This window comes from Nomascus leucogenys, chromosome 15 (genome assembly GCF_006542625.1).
Source record: "Nomascus leucogenys isolate Asia chromosome 15, Asia_NLE_v1, whole genome shotgun sequence".
In the NCBI taxonomy this organism is placed as follows: domain Eukaryota; kingdom Metazoa; phylum Chordata; class Mammalia; order Primates; family Hylobatidae; genus Nomascus; species Nomascus leucogenys.
The window spans coordinates 66719469-66735915 of record NC_044395.1 but is presented as its reverse complement, the minus strand read 5'-3'; the positions used below and the strand labels follow the sequence as shown (position 1 = coordinate 66735915).

The following is a 16447-nucleotide window of genomic DNA, read 5'->3' as shown; positions in this document are numbered from 1 at the left end:
TTTGTTGTGCTTACATCTCCATTAGTATCAAGATATTATTTAGCTTCCCGTTTTATTTATTTTTTGATCCATTGGTTTTTCAGGAGTGTAATTTTCGTGTATTTGTAAATTTTTCAAACTTCCTTTTATTATTAGTTTCTAGTCTTATATAATTGTGATAGAAAAATATATTTGATATGATTTCAGTCTTTAAATTTTTATTTAAAATTTAAATTTTTTAAGACTTCTTTTCCAGCCTAAAATATAACTGATTTGGTCTGAAGTATAGTTCAATTCCAGTGTTTCCTTATTGATTATCTATATGGGTGACCTTTTCATTGTTGAAAATGGGGTGTTGACATCCCCTACTATTATTTTATTGCAGTCTATCTCTCCCTTCAGCTCTATGAATATTTTCTTTATATATTTAGGTGCTGTGATATTACAGACATATATTTACAATGGTTAATGTGCTTGATTAATTGGCCTCTGTATCAATATATAATTACCTTTATACTATTTTAAATTTTTGTTTTTCCTCATTTCCTTTTTTTTTGAGATGGAGTCTCACTCTGTCACCCAGGCTGGAGTACAGTGGCAGGATCTCGGCTCACTGCAAGCTCTGCCTCCTGGGTTCACGCCATTCTCCTGCCTCAGCCTCCCAAGTAGCTGGGACTACAGGTGCCCGCCACCACACCCGGCTAATTTTTTGTATTTTTTAGTAGATACAGGGTTTCACCGTGTTAGCCAGGATGGTCTAGATATCCTGACCTCGTGATCCGCCTGCCTCGGCCTCCCAAAGTGCTGGGATCACAGGCGTGAGCCACCTTGCCCGGCCCTCCTCATTTCTTCTCAAAGAAAAAAGCAGGATACATGTGCAGAATGTGCAGGTTTGTCACATAGGTATACATGTGCCATGGTGGTTTGCTGCACCTATTGACCCATCCTTCAAGTTCCCTCCCCTCAGCCCCCAACCGCCAACAGGCCTTGGTGTGTATTGTTTCCCTCTCTATGTCCATGTGTTCTCATTGTTCAATTCCCACTTATGAGTGAGAACATGCAGTGTTTGATTTTCTGTTCCTGCCTTTACAGTTTTTGATTTAAATGCTATTTTAGCCAATATACATATAGCTACTTCCGAACTCTTTTGCCTTATATTTGCCCAAAATATCTTTTTCCATTCCTTTGCTTTCAACCTGTGTGTGTGTCTTTAGAGGTGAAGTGATGCTCTCACAGGCAGCAAATAGTTGGGTCTTCTAGTTTTAATTCATTCAGCAAATCTATGTCTTCTGATTGAAGAATTTAATCATTTTTCTTTCAAGGTAATTATTAATAAGTAAGGACTTACTACAGTAAGTTGTTGTTTTCTTGTTGTTTTTTACATTCTTTCTTCTCTTCTTCTTCTCTTGCTGTCTTCTTTTGTGATAGATAATTTTCTCTAATAGTGTGCTTTCGTTCTTTACTTTTTATATTTTGTGTATCTACTATAGGTTTTTGCTTTGTGGTTACCTCAAGTCTTACATAAAACATTCTATATTTATAAAAGGCTATTTTAGGCTGATAACAACTTCAATTGCATAAAGAAGTTCCATACTTCTACTCAACTCTCCCTGATATTTTATGTTTCTGATGTCACATTTACTTCTTTTTATATTGTATATCCCTTAACAAACTATTGTAGCTGTCTATTTTTTAAATTAATTTTGTCTTTTAACATCATATTAATGATATAGGTGATTTACATACCACCATTACAGTATTAGAGTATTCAGAGTTTCACTATGTACTTACTTTTGCCAGTGACTTTTATTCTTTCACGTGTTTTCATGTCACTAATCAGCATCCTGTTTTTTCAGCTTTAGCACTTCTTGTAAGGCAGGTCTGGTGGTAATACACTCTCTTAGCTTTTGAATTCCATTTTTATATTAAATCTTACATATCAGAAGAATAAGACAGGTGGCCAAAGTTTAAATTATATTTATATATCATATTTTATAAATATTTAATATATTTTATGTGTTTAGCCACTTTTGCCAATAGTTTTCTCAAAAATTATTTTCTCAACTTTCTGTATTACAATAAAAAAATTGTTATCTCCAAGTGGAAAGCTTTTATCATTCATCTTCTTAAACCTTTTCATTGTCTCTCTTGTTCTTACCATAAACCCAAAAATGACTCTATGAAATAACCTGACATCATAGGCATGGGGCTCTAGGTTTAGTATGAAGCAAAACAACAATAACAAAACAACAAAAAGGTAACACGTTAGGTTAAAGAAAAAAGACTGTGTACTATAAACTCAGATAGAACTGGCCCCTAATTTGAGCCCACTTAATCTTGTTTTCAGTCCCTTCATGTGTGGCACATTCATTCCTCAAAACCTCCATGCCGGCCATTTCCTCTTCCTTAAACAGTTTTTGCCTCCCATCCCCCTTCCACAATGTTAACACCAGCTTATCTTCTGTACCACCTTGAGCATTTGTTCCTCCTGAAAGTCTTTTCTGATATTTGTAATTTGTGACATTACATCTCATTATACTTATAACACATTCCTTTGCGTTTTTGCTTCATTTGACTTTTCCCCTACCTTATTTATTTATCTTTCCATCATAATTCCATTTTAAAATGTTTTGGGATTTTTGAGGGCCTGTTAATACGACCTTGTACTTTCCTCCTCAGTTCAGAGCTGAGACACACAGGAGGCAAGGAGTTGACAGAGAATGTCAACAATTTTATGATATACGTCTGGGAAAATGAGGCTTTAGATTTTTCAGGCAAAATGCCTTGTTCTATCTTGCCTCTGATTTAGACTAGCTTGCTCATCCAGTCCCTAGCACAGACACCTATAAGTCTCTTTCGGAAAGGTTGGCCACTGACTTTGCTAATGTGCACAGACCAGAATGCATGGCCTATTCAGACAGGGAGATTGACTTCTGTGAAACGTCAAGGCTCAGCATATGACTCACCCACAGCTCACTGATATCTGATGCTTCTCCCACTCAGAGGAATGAGTTACGACAAGAAGAATGGTATTCTAAATGAAGTCCTTATACTTGAAGTAATAAGTGTAGAATAATGAATTATACCCTTTTCCCAAATCTCTCTTCCTTTCCTTAAACTTACTGCTATTTGTTCTTTCTCGTAATACAATATCTTCTTGTACTAAATTCAGATTGTGATAGCCTCTCTTGAATGACTACTGGGTAAATAACAAAAGGAAGGCAGAAATAAAGATGTTCTTTGAAATCAGTGAGACCAAAGACACAATGTGCCAGAATCTCTGGGACACATTTAAATTTCTTGTCTTTAATTAGCCCACAGAAATAGTTAAACTATCCTTGGGCAATGGTATTCATTTTTCAGCTTTTTTATAGAACTGCTTTGAAAATAGCTTTACTGTTTTTTTTTTTTTTTTTTGAAAGACAATGTAAGATACAATAATTTTCTCTGAGTTTCTCTTCAAAGATTTAGCCTGCTAACTTCCTGGTCTTTTGTTCTCAAACTCAACTTTCCTTTCCCTTAGTTACTGTAAAATAGCCTATCCGCTTCCCATCAGCGCTAATCAATAACTCACATCTGTTCCCTTAGTTACCTGGACTCGTTGCCCGGAAACTGCACATCTCACATGCCTCACCACTGTATCCCATGTCCCCCTTCCCTTCCATATTTAGAAAGATATTTGCAAGTAGCCAATCTGGTCAGCTCAGCCCATAGGGGAGTGACACAGCCCATGGGGGAGTGACACAGAAGTAGAAACTACTGTCAGAGATAAAAGCTCCTTGCTCTCCTTCCTTCCCTGTGATCTTGATTGATGCGAATGGCACCCTTCTATAGAAGTAAATTGCCTTGCTAAGAGAAATTTTGCCTAAGTGTTGGTTTCACTTTGCGGCACTGAGCATTTATTCCTAGAGCATTTGTACACCCAGCAACTCTGGGGGCTCATCTGGGATCCCCATTCTCCTTCAGAAAGGGGTCTTCGGTCATCCTACCCAGGGTAGACGCATTCCAATGCCCCGTTGCGTTAGTCTCGGGGAGGGGAGATCGAGACCTACCCATTGTGATGAATAAACCCGGACTCTCAGCAACGCGAGGAGGAGAGGCTTGCAATACCGCGGTGACCAGGTAAACTCTGTGCACAGACCAAGGTAGGAAACGTCACAGGGGCGACAAAGTACTTCCTCCTTGGTGGTTGGGGGCCGTGGATCGGGGCATTCTGGAGGTTGAAAGTGCCTGAATGGTAGCAAGCACTACTGCTGCGCGGAATTAATGAGTCCAATCTGTGGTTCCGTGGTCACCTCATATGGGGGTCCCATCAGGGGTTTATGCTGACCCGCCATCAAGGCTAAGAGGAACCTTAAATATTCCCACGAGGGAAGCTGCCAGAGTGGACAAAGCGAAGGGATGCAAAGAGCCTCCAGCAGGTGGGGCTAAAGGATAGGCGAATTGAGCCTCAGTAAAGATTCCAGTGAAGGATAGGCAAGAGGTCCCCTAACATAAGGGGTTGAGCCACAAGGAATCCCCCGCCAAATAGGCAAGAAATCCCTAATATGATGGGGTTGAGCCACAGCAATCCCCCGCTAGGCAAGAAATTCCTAATATGAGAGATTGCACCTAGCCAAGACCCAATATGGGAAATATTACAAGCAAAAATGGTAAGAATAGTAACAAAGATATATACCACCTGATAGTCCCCTAAGTCTCATGAAAAAAGATATGAATACTAACAAAGATATACCACCTGATAGCCCCATAGGTCTCATGCTAAAATGTTGGGAAGATAATGAAAGAACTAAACATAAGAAAAAGCAACAAATGATAAAATATTGCTTTTCTATTTGAACTCAAAGACCTAACCTCAATCCCTCAATCTTCTGGCCAAAGTTTGGGTCAACTGAGGATATACTATGTAAACTTTTAGTTTAACATGTAAATAATAAAAGCCCAGTTTCTCAAGAAGAACTGGACTATGCTCTTTTTTGGAGGCAAAGATCTGTCCTCCCTTTCCCTTATGCACCTGCCCCTACTGTGGAGACAGTGAAGAAGGGTGCTCAGAGGATCCTAGCAAAGAAAACAGCACATACGATTCCCTGGACCATCCTCTACCTAATGCCCCTAGTCCCCCACCTAATACCCCCAACCCTTCCCCTCAGGCCCAGCATAAGTTCCCCTCTCTGAAAGGACTCCAAGCTCCTAATTCGCCAGGTGGCTTTTGCCAGGCTAGCAACATCAAGGATCTGCCTCAACGTGTTGTCGTCCAGCCTCTAGTGCACCCCCACAGCAGGAAAAGCCCATGATCTGCCGCAGCCTATGCCCCAAGCAGACTACGCTATGGGACATATGCCTTATTTTTGCCAGGCTCAAGTAATATGGGCTTCAGATGCGGCTCCAAGCAGCTAGGCATCCCCGCGGCTGAATTTCCTGAGCAAGTAGTAGATAATCTTTCAGCTGATATATCCGCTAGCATTTATTATGGGTCAGGCCAGTGTTAAAAGTGAAAATATCCACCAGAAAAGAACTTTGATTCTTTAAAGTCACTTATATTAAAATGTACCACCAGAAAAGTATTGCATGTGTATAAGCATGGGTTTAAAATGATAGTTTAACATTAACGACTGATAATTCGCTTAATCTAGCAAGTTTCTTAATGAGATATCCAAAGCTAAAAAGAAAGCACACGTGTTTAAATTTAACTGATTACAAACGTCCAGCCAAACTTAGAAGAAACCCTCTTCAGGAATGATTAAGGGAAAAAGAACGCAACAGGTGTTCAGTAATTAATAAGTTCCTAGAGAAATTTATAAGCTGTCTGCACTTAGTCAAGCTTTAAATTACCTGCGGGACCAGGAAAGAACCATCTACACTAATTCTAAATACGCCTTTACAGTGGCTAGTACATTTAGCAAATTTCAGACTGGATTAATAGTAAAAGTCAAAGCCTTGTTCATGAGGAGTTAATCATTCAAGTATCTATTGTCCATGTCCCCAAGCACCAGAAAAGCCTGTGTTTTAAAATAACCTAGCAAATCAGATAAGCCGAACAGTCTGCTGTTTCCCCTTTAGGCACTAAAGGGAACTCAGAAAAATACTACCCATTAAAGACCCCAAGCGATGTATAACACAGTCAAAGTTTATATGTGTTTAGGAATTTATACCCTTAGCCAAAGAAGTCTAGAGACTTGGTTGCCATAGATGAAATGTCTTCTACCTTCCTATTACCCTAGTAAGTCCAAACTACCTCCCAAAACAATCTACTGCCAACATTCCTACATACTTGGTTTATCTTCCACTTTCTCTTCCCTCAGAACTCAAAATTTTCCAGTACAGGTGCCACCCCTAAAGTTCCCAGTACATTGAAACCAGCCTGAGGAGCTGGCCTAGTGCTTCTAACCACTGAAACTGCAGTCCAAACAGCAAGAAAAGATGGACCCATCATACCCGAGTCAAGAAAGCACCACCATCCCCAAAGTCATGGACCATTATTCAAGGGAAAAAACCCCTCAGACTAAAGTTAAGGAAAGTTTAACTCTCTTTTATCTATTCTATTACCCTTTCTTCTTTCCTCATGCTATTGCTGACCTTGTTATCAATGTAACTAAGTCAGACTCACCTTAAATCATTACCTTTGATGCTTGCCTTGTTATGCCTTGTGAAGAGAACGAACAATGGGACGAACAATGTCTCTCCTTTAGAAAAATACCTCTGCCCCTTCAGAGAAACCACTGACCTTGCGCCTTGCTCATGGTTGGGGTACCAAGGCACCTCAAATTAGGAGATACGTTCTCAATGAGCAGATGTCATCGTGACTACCAGTGAACATGGCAGGACCTCCCCAGAAGGCTGTACCAACCTAAAATCTTACCTCCTCCTTACCAAAGGAACAACCCCCTCTAATTGCCAACTTTACCATTGTAACCCAGTGACTATCTCTACTGACACCCCGACCTCTACCAACCATACGCTTCCTTTAGAACACTTTTACGGCTTAGGAGCAGAGGCCAATGGATACAACCCTGTAGGCCTCTTTAAAATACGCTTTATTGACCATCCTTCTCCTTCTAAACTTTCTACCCTGCCCAACAATGCCAAAGTAAATATTATAGAAGTGAAGGATCTAAGACAAACTCTAGCAATTGAAACAAGATATCAAGATATAAATGCCTAGTTGGGATGGATTCAATATTCTGTCCACACTTTGAACAAAAGCAATTGTTATTCTTGTGTGCACAGCAGACCAGAGGCCCAGATTGTCTCCTTTCCACTGGGATAGTCCTTCAGTCGACCAGGCATGGGCTGTATAGTAGCTGTTTTCCAAGATTCCACAGCCTAAGGCAACAAATCATGCCAAGCTCTCTCTCTGCTACATCCTGAAGTCCAACACCCTGCAGGTCAGCCCCCGAGGGCCATTCAGCTTCCACCTCCCGAAGTCAATTTCACCTCATGTCTCTCACAACAGGGGGAGAACTTGGCATTCCTTGGAAGCTTAACACGTTGCAGCAAGCTTAGGCCCTTCCAAGAGCTTACCCATCAGTCTTCTCTTAGTCATCCTTGAGCGGATGTATGGTAGTGTTGCAGTACACCCTTACTGGACACTCTGCCAAGTAACGGGAGCGGCACTTGTGCATTTGTCCAGTTGGCTATCCCTTTCACTCTAGAATTTCATCAACCAGGAAATGAAAAACCACAACACTGAGAAATAAGAGAAGCCCCTTATAAGTCTTTTGACTCTCAAGTTTACATAGATGCCATTAGTGTCCCACGAGGAGTGCCTGACAGGTTCAAAGCCTGAGACCAAATAGCTGCAGGATTTGAATCCATATTTCCACAAGTAACTATTAATAAAAATGTAGCTTAGATAAATTACATCCATTATAATCAGCAGCAGTTTATTAATTACACCAAGGATGCTATCAAAGGAATAGCTGACCAATTAAAGCCTACTAGCCAAAGAGCTTAAGAAAACAGAATAGCTCTAGACATGTTATTAGCCAAAAAGGTGACATTTGTGTTAACGATTAAAACCCAATGTTGTACCTTCATCCCAAACAACACTGCCCCCGATAGGAGCATAAAAAAGGCCTTACAAAGACTTACCACTTTATCCAATAAACTAGCTAAAAATTCTAGAGTCAATGACCCTATTTCAGGATGGCTAAGAAAGTAGTTCAGTAAACGGAAAAGAATCATAGCCTTAATTCTTATTTCTCTTGCAATTGTAATAAGTGTACTCTTTCTTGTTAGGTGTTGTGTCATACCACGCATCCATAGGCTAATACAAACGACTGTACAAACAGCACTTACTAAAGCCTCCCTTAGTTCTCCTCCACCTTATTCAAGTAAGCTTTTCCTTTTAGAAGATCAAATCAAATGGCAAAGCCAAGACATGTTAAAAACGTTTGAAGAGGAAGAATCATAAGAAAATTAAAAGGGTGGAATTGTAAGATACGATGAATTTCTCTGAGTTTCTCTTCAAAGATTTAGCCTGCTAACTTCCTTGTCTTTTGTTCTCAAACTCAACTTTCCTGTTCCTCCGTGTCCCTAGTTACTGTAAAAGAGCCTACCTGCTTCCCATCAGCTCTAACCAATAACTCACATCTGTTCCCTTAGTTACCTGCACCCATTGTTCCCCTGAAACTGCACATCTCACAGGCCTCACCACTGTACCTCAAGTCCCTCTTCCCTTCCATATTTAGAAAGACATCTGCAAGTAACAAATCAGATTAGCTCAGATTGTGCGGTCTGACCCCAGCCCATGGGGGAGTGACACAGAAGTAGAAACTACCATTAGAGAGAAAAGCTTGCTGCTCTCCTTCGTTCCCTGTGCTCTTGTGATCTTGACTGATGCAAGTGGCACCGTTCTGCAGAAGTAAACTGCCTTGCTAAGATAACTTTTGCCTGAGTGCGGGTTTCACTTTGTGGCACTGAGCATTTATTCCTACAGCATTTTTATATCCAACAACAAGCTATATCTACGTTTTTTTTTAATTTAAGGGAAAGTACATTTGTCATTAATTTATAAGAGACAGAACTCAGGGAAAGAGTGAGATAAGATATTAGTTATATTTTTGGCTTAATTTTGCCAGTTCAGTAAAACACAAAACACAGCTATTAGTAGAGACTTGTGAGAGGAAGCAGTTCCTGTGGAATATTTGCTGTATTTTGTGTCCTCCCACCTGTGTCGTTACATGTGGCCCATCTGAAATGATGGACTAAGTGGTTCTGGAGATTCTGTAGAAACAAGATAATCTTCCCTATACTTTGTATCACTTTGTCATTTTCTTTTTCTTCCTTTCCTTTGGGAATATCGATATATCTCTTATAGTTTGAAAAGGAAACATGGTGTAACCAATTGAAATCTCAATGTGAGTTCTTTGATACCTTGGTTCTAGATCTAATCTAACTGTGTGAAGTTGTTGTAGGAATATTGGGTCTGTTTCAGAAAGCTTGCTGATCTCTGCTACCCAACACTTGGTCTCTAGGGCACAAGATGCAGCTTGAAATAAAATGTTTTCCACTATCTTTCCCAGTCCTCTTGGTTTCCCTCTGCTTCCCTTTTATTTCCTTCCCTCTTCCCTCTCTGTCTGTCTGTCTCTCTCTCCCATCTCTCTCTATCTCTATCATCTCTATCTCTATCTCTCTTTATCTCTGTCTACATCTCTATCTCTACCTCTATCTATCTCTCTGTCTCTTCTCCCATGAATACTGAGTAGAATTTTGTTCTATGGCCATCCAACTTCTTTATGAAATTTCTCAAAGATATTGGCCTGCTGGCTGTAATCCGATTTTGAGTCTTAGTTTTCCGTCTTTTTTTTTTCATGAAACCTACTTTTGAATTTGTAATGATGAAGATAACAAAATTAATTTGCGATTGTTACTCATTGCCTGAAATCTTATTTATTGCATTTTACTTATCCTGATTTTAAGGATAGGTTCTTGTTTTACTTTGTTGCTCTTGCTGTTGTTTCTTTCCCCACCCCTAGCTTAGGTCTATTAACATTATTGTTTTCAAATTTTAACTGTAATATTCTATGATTCATCCAGTCTTTCTGCTTGTGTACCTCATATTCTTCATTTATGTAATGCAGACAATTATACCTATCTCATAGTTTTGAAGTAAAAGTTTGGTGAAATAATAAATATGAAACATTATTATAATATTAAACGATGTATATGTTTTAAAACGACAGTTTAGGAAAAGTAATTTATTGATCTGTTTGATAGTGTTTTGAATGGCTTAAATGAAGTTACCTGATAAACAAACTACCAAATGAAAAAACCTAATTCTAAGATATAACAACTTTACTATTAATAAGCTTATGATTTACATTACATAGAGGCACTTTATAATTTTAGCTTTTAAAAAAAAAAAACTCAGGTTTTACTCCCAGGTATGAAAATCTTATTGCAAAAATACATGGTGTGATTAATCTATTTTACTATTTTGCTATTTGACTACATATAACATGATATTAAAATATATCATTTATATTAGCAAATAAGAATATAATTTTCATCAATATAAATCTTGACCTGCTTATCCACTTATACTTATTTTGTGATCACAGTCTATTTATTACTTCAGTTTTCTCTTGGATTTTGTTCTTATTATTTTTCTCATGTTTAATTCAATCTTGCTATTACTAAATACCACATTTATCATTCTAATACTACCATGCACTTTATCTCTGCTATTTCCGGAAATCTAAATAAGGTATACTGTTCCCACAGTATTCATGAGGGAGTGGTTACAGGACACCTCCCATAATAAAATCTGTGGATGATCAAGTCCTTTATGTAAAATGGTGTGGTGTTTTTATATAACCTACACGCATCCTCTTGTGTATTTTAAATCATCTCTTAGATTACTTAGGATACCTAATGCAATGTGAATTCTATGTAAACAGTTGTTATATTGTATTATTTCTGTTTCTATCATTTTTATGGTTGTGTTATTTTTTTCCAAGTATTTTTGATCTGCAGCTGGTTGAATTCCAGGGTGCAGAACCCACATATATGGAGGACCAACTGTATGACTTTCTCCATTGTCCTTGACCACTCTACTGCTTCTTCATCTGCATGAAACTCATATCAATCAGTCAAGCCCAGACATCTTTGATTGGCAAAGTATATAGATTTCTTTAAGTCTTCTTTCCTCTACATCTCTCCTGTCCTGAAACAGCTGTCAAGTAGTATCCATTGTATCTTTCAAAATTATTCTTGTCATTAACTGCAAAGAGTATTTCCCCAGTTGTGACCACTCCAGTAACCACATTTATTGCAGCTTCATTTTTGTATGCACTGGAACATTCATATAAATCCAAATACTTACCCAGGCAGCAGGATGTCAGAGATAAATGAGCAGGCAAAGATGTTTTTCTCTAAAGTTATACAAGTTTCACATAAATATAGAATAGAAAGGATAACAGGACACTTGAAATTCAGTCCATTTGACAGGTCTAACTAAAGTTAAGTTTTGTAAAATGTATAATTATGTCTTGTCTGTTTTATGTCTTTTGAGGTCTTGAATTAAACATTTTGTGATTATTTAATAAAATTTATGGCAGAATATTCACATTTTTTCCTGAGCTCATAGTTTTTGGATCTTACATTTATTCTCTTCCTCTATAACTTTCTTAATCTTTATGCTCAATTCAGACTTCCATATCATAGATTTATGTCATGCTTAAAATACCTTTCTCTCTAAAAAACAATTTGATCGCTCCTTCACAGATCTGCTTGGTCTTCACTCTATAGACAATTGGATTTAAGCTGGGAGGCAGCATCAGGTAGAGGTTGGCTATAAAAATGTGAACATGATGAGGTATAGTGTGTCCCCCAAAGCGGTGAGTGAAGAAATTGAAAAAGGCTGGGACATAGGTGATTAAAATAGCACATATATGTGATGTACAGGTACTGAGGGCTTTGTGGAGAGCATCTGCAGATGACAAATTCACTACAGCACGGATAATCATGGTGTAAGGCATGGAGATACAGACATGTCAAACCCCCCAATCAATATGGCAGCTATGAGACCATAGATGGCATTAATCTGGACGTTACCACAGGATAATTTGGCCACAGACATATGGTCACAATAGGTGTGGTAGATGAGGTTGCCCCTGCAATAGGGAAGACACTTGATCAGGAAAGCAAATGGAATCATAAGCAACACACTTCGAATGAAGGTGACAAGCCCAACTTTGGTAATTACAGTGTTGGTAAAGATGGTGGAATAGTGTAGAGGGTAGTAAATGGCCACATAGCGGTCTAGAGCCATAAGCATGAGCACCCCAGACTCTATGCCTGTCAGCATGTGGATGAAAAACATCTGCACAAGGCAGGCGTTAAAGTCAATTTTCTTGAGGCCAAACCAAAAAATACATAACATATTAGGAAAAAATGAGGTGCATCCAGTAATATCTGTAAGAGACAGCAAGGCTAGGAAGTAGTACATGGGTCAGTGCAGGGCCTCCTCATGGCTAATGAGGTATATAAGTCCATAGTTCCCCACAACAGCAATGATATACATGAAGCAGAAAGGCAGGGAGATCCAGATGTGTGCAGCCTCCAGCCCAGGAATCCCATTGAGAATGAAGTATCTTGGTGTCAGGCTGGAGCTGTTGGAAACATGCTAGTTTTGTGCCGGTAAATTTGTCCTGTATAAGGAGAGAGTAGTGAGATTATTTTCATCCAGAGGAAAAAAATATAAAAAAGCATTTTTCACAATCTAAATAATAAATTTAGGGAAAAATAATCATTTTGTACCCAGACTATGTTTTTTGATTCTATTGAACGGTCCTATGACTGTAACTGAACCAACAGAATAAAAACATGTTGTAAACACGGTGCTGAAGCCCTGGCCTGACTTGGTTTTCTACTGGAAACTCTGTGTATACGTACCTACTTATATTCCTGGGCCATTCAATAATGCTTGATTTTGCAACCTCAACCAATTTCCAAATTATGAACTCTATTTAAATAACATTGATTTTCTTAACTCACTACATACTTTCCCTTCTTTCAAGAAATACTTTCAGATGTGTCCACTGGGTTAAAGTTAATCAAATTATGTCAGCACCTACCAGTTATGCACTTCTATTATGATTCAGCTTGATCTATATACAAGTGTAAACCTGGCAAGTCTGGATTTTCCAAGTCAGAATAATTGAGGAGAGATGTGAAGGGCCAAAAAGGTACATAATAAGGTACAATTTACAAATCATGGCCATGTGTATTTTGTATTCATCTCTTTTTGTATTATTTCAGGTTTCTTGATGGTAAGCATGAAATATTTTTGTAATGTTTGCATTTAGCTAACAACATTATTAAGCTCTACGTAATTTTCATGCTTTTTGTTAACTCTCCTCAAATTTCTGTGTTGATAAGCATGATATATGCATGACATATATATAATATAAGCATGATATATATGAGCATGGTACATAAGCTATATCCATGATATATATCATCCTTTTATATAAGCATGCTTACATATACTATTAATATACAGTACATGTATTATATATGATCATAATTTTATATGTTCTTTTGATGTATCATTTTTAGCCCCCAAATAACTACAGATAATTATATTGGGTAGGATAAAATCTTTACTAATTTTTTAGTCCATTTTTTGAGAATGGTTAGTTTTCCATCTTTCTTCTATGGTCTGAAACATGAGTCTAACCTTGAAAGCTTTTCTGATTAAAGTTGTAAAACTCCACAGTCTTATCTTTTCTTTCTTTCCTTCCTTCTTTCTTCTCTTTCTTTTCTTTCTTTCCTTTCTTTCTTTTTCTTTCTTTCTTATATTTTTAAAAATATTTCCCCAGTTATTGGTTGCTTTAGATTACCAAATTGAATTATTCCTTTTTCCATATCATTGCAATTTAACAAATTATTTTATATTATCTTCTGTTATATTTTAATCTCCCCTACCTAATAGCCTTCCTCAAAGTTTTAATTGTGATTGCTTCTCTCTCTTTCTCTCTCTTTCTCTGTGTGTGTGTGTGTGTGTGTGTGTGTGTGTCTGTCTGTCTGTCTGTCTGTCTTTCTGTCTGTCTGTCTCTATCTCTATCACTGTGATGGGATTTAACCTAGAGTTTTCTATAGAGTTTTTTTAACCATTAATCAGTGGAAATCTTTTCAAGTGTTGCTGTATAAATAATCTCAATATATAGAAAAGATAAAAGAAAATCCTTCTAGAAAGCAATAAAAAATAGAACTGATTTTTTTTTTTTTTTGAGACGGGGTCTCGCTCTGTCGCCCAGTGGCACGATCTTGACTCACTGCAAGCTCCGCCTCCCGGGTTTACGCCATTCTCCTGCCTCGGCCTCGACTACAGGCGCCCGCCACCATGCCCAGCTAATTTTTTGTATTTTTTAGTAGAGACGGGGTTTCACCGTGTTAGCCAGGATGGTCGCGATCTCCTGACCTTGTGATCCGCCCGCCTCGGCCTCCCAAAGTGCTGGGATTACAGGCGTGAGCCACCGCGCCTGGCCGGAACTGATTATTTTTAAAGCATTTTGCTTTATGGTAAAATACTTTTAATGTTAAGTAAAGTAAACCGTGTAATTTTTCAGCACAACCTGGAACATAATAAGAAAAATACATAATACTATCACAATTATTGTTAGTATTATTATCATTATATTGCTCTACAAAATAAGTGAAAATCAATTTATGTCTAGCCATCCCTTAAAACCTCCTGTATACTTCCATCTCACTCAGAGCAAACACCAACATCCTTACATTTGTTTACAAAATCTTACACAATTAGGACTCTTTTAAATATCTGAAGGCATCTCCCACTATTCTAATTCTCAATCTCTCAATCCATCCATATCTACTGAAGTTTTCTTAAGCTTAACAAGCATGTACAATTAAAGATATTTCTACTTGCAGTATCAATGCCTGCTATATTCATCCCAAGCTCTATAATGAATAGATGGATGAATAAATTCTGAAATCTCCTTTTTGGATGGTCCTCCTGCTTATACATAAATACCTGAACAAATTAGTGTCACAATAAACTTTGAAAAATAAAAATGTATTAGGAAGACATGATTTCAAGATGTCCTTAATCTTACCTACAAAAATTAATGAAATTGGAGATATTTAGAATTGGGAAGAGAATATGTAGTAGATGCATGCAAATTGTCTTTTGTGTTATTTTGCATACCCCCAAAATAAACATATTATAAATAGAAAAATGTTACAGAAATAAATTTGGCTTCAAGTAATGTTGCCCATTCACAGAGATAAAATTTTCTAATAAGCTAATGGGATCACCGCCCTCTGATGTATCAAGCAGTGGGAAAATGGCGTATGTCATTAATGTTGTCAAGAACTTGGGCTACATGATCACTAGAATTTCTTTCAAGTGTTTTTTTTTTTAAACTTTTAAGTTCAGGGATACAAGTGCAGGTTTGTTCCATAGGTAAATTTTTGTCATGGGGGTTTGTTGTGGAGATTATTTCATCACTCAGGTAATAAGTCTAGTACCCATTTGTTATTTTTTCTGATCTTCTCCGTCCTCCCACCCTCCATCCTAACTCTTACACTAATTCATTTTCAATGGTAAAGATGTTACTGCTTCCTAAGGAGTACTCCTCCATCTATGGAGGGCAGAGAAGTTTTTCTATTATTGTATAGAAATATGCTTGCCCGTATCTCTTTGGTCCTTGTCACATCAGCCTCATGGAATCCCCTTCCTTCAGCACCTAAACTACGTTTAATTTTCTCCCTCTTCTCCCTCCTCAAGGCAATTTGCAAATTCCTTGGTTTCAAAATTCTAAAGAGTAAAGTAATTCAGAACTTCCTTATTCAACTGCTCTCTCACTTAAATCCCTCCTATATAGTAGCAATTTTGTGCATTTTATATATTTGTTTTCTTTTTATCTGAACCATTTTCATCCAAACTCACCCTGGTGCCAGATGTGTTTAAATTCCCATTCATGACTGATATTACTCAGAAACAATTGCACAATGTTGATGAGGAACCCTATATAACAAACGTAATATCTTCTCTGGGGATTTTCCAAGCCAAGGTAAAAAAATTCTTTGGGGCTTTACAGATAGATGTCCCATAGGTCTCTGAAAAGGAGGTGAATTTACCTTTGTTGAAAATAGATCTATATTTAGAATATGTCTATGCCTGAGGGAAAAAATTCTCAAATTTTATTATTGATGGGACATGTGAAGTGTCTAGCATCTATTGAATCACAAACGTGGAATTTTTCCTGACTCCCTAGGGCAGTTCCATTCCACTTTCATAACATTTTATATATCTATTCATTTGCCATGTGGGTATTTTAAAGCTTTCTCAAAAATATTGAGTAAACAATTTCAGAATCTTTTATGCTAGGGGCTCATTAAAATATATATTCTGCAATACGGCTGAGTTATGTCTTTATTTGAAAGGTTAACACTGTTAAATGCACTGTCTCTCCATCGCTGTTCCCCTTTACCTCAG

At 37.7% G+C, this 16447-nt stretch overlaps 1 pseudogene; it reads right to left on the bottom strand.

Moving 5' to 3' along the window:
* Positions 1–11648: 11648 nt before the first annotated feature.
* On the bottom strand, positions 11649–15931 carry LOC100580974 (annotated as a pseudogene).
* Between the last annotated feature and the right edge of the window lie 516 nt (positions 15932–16447).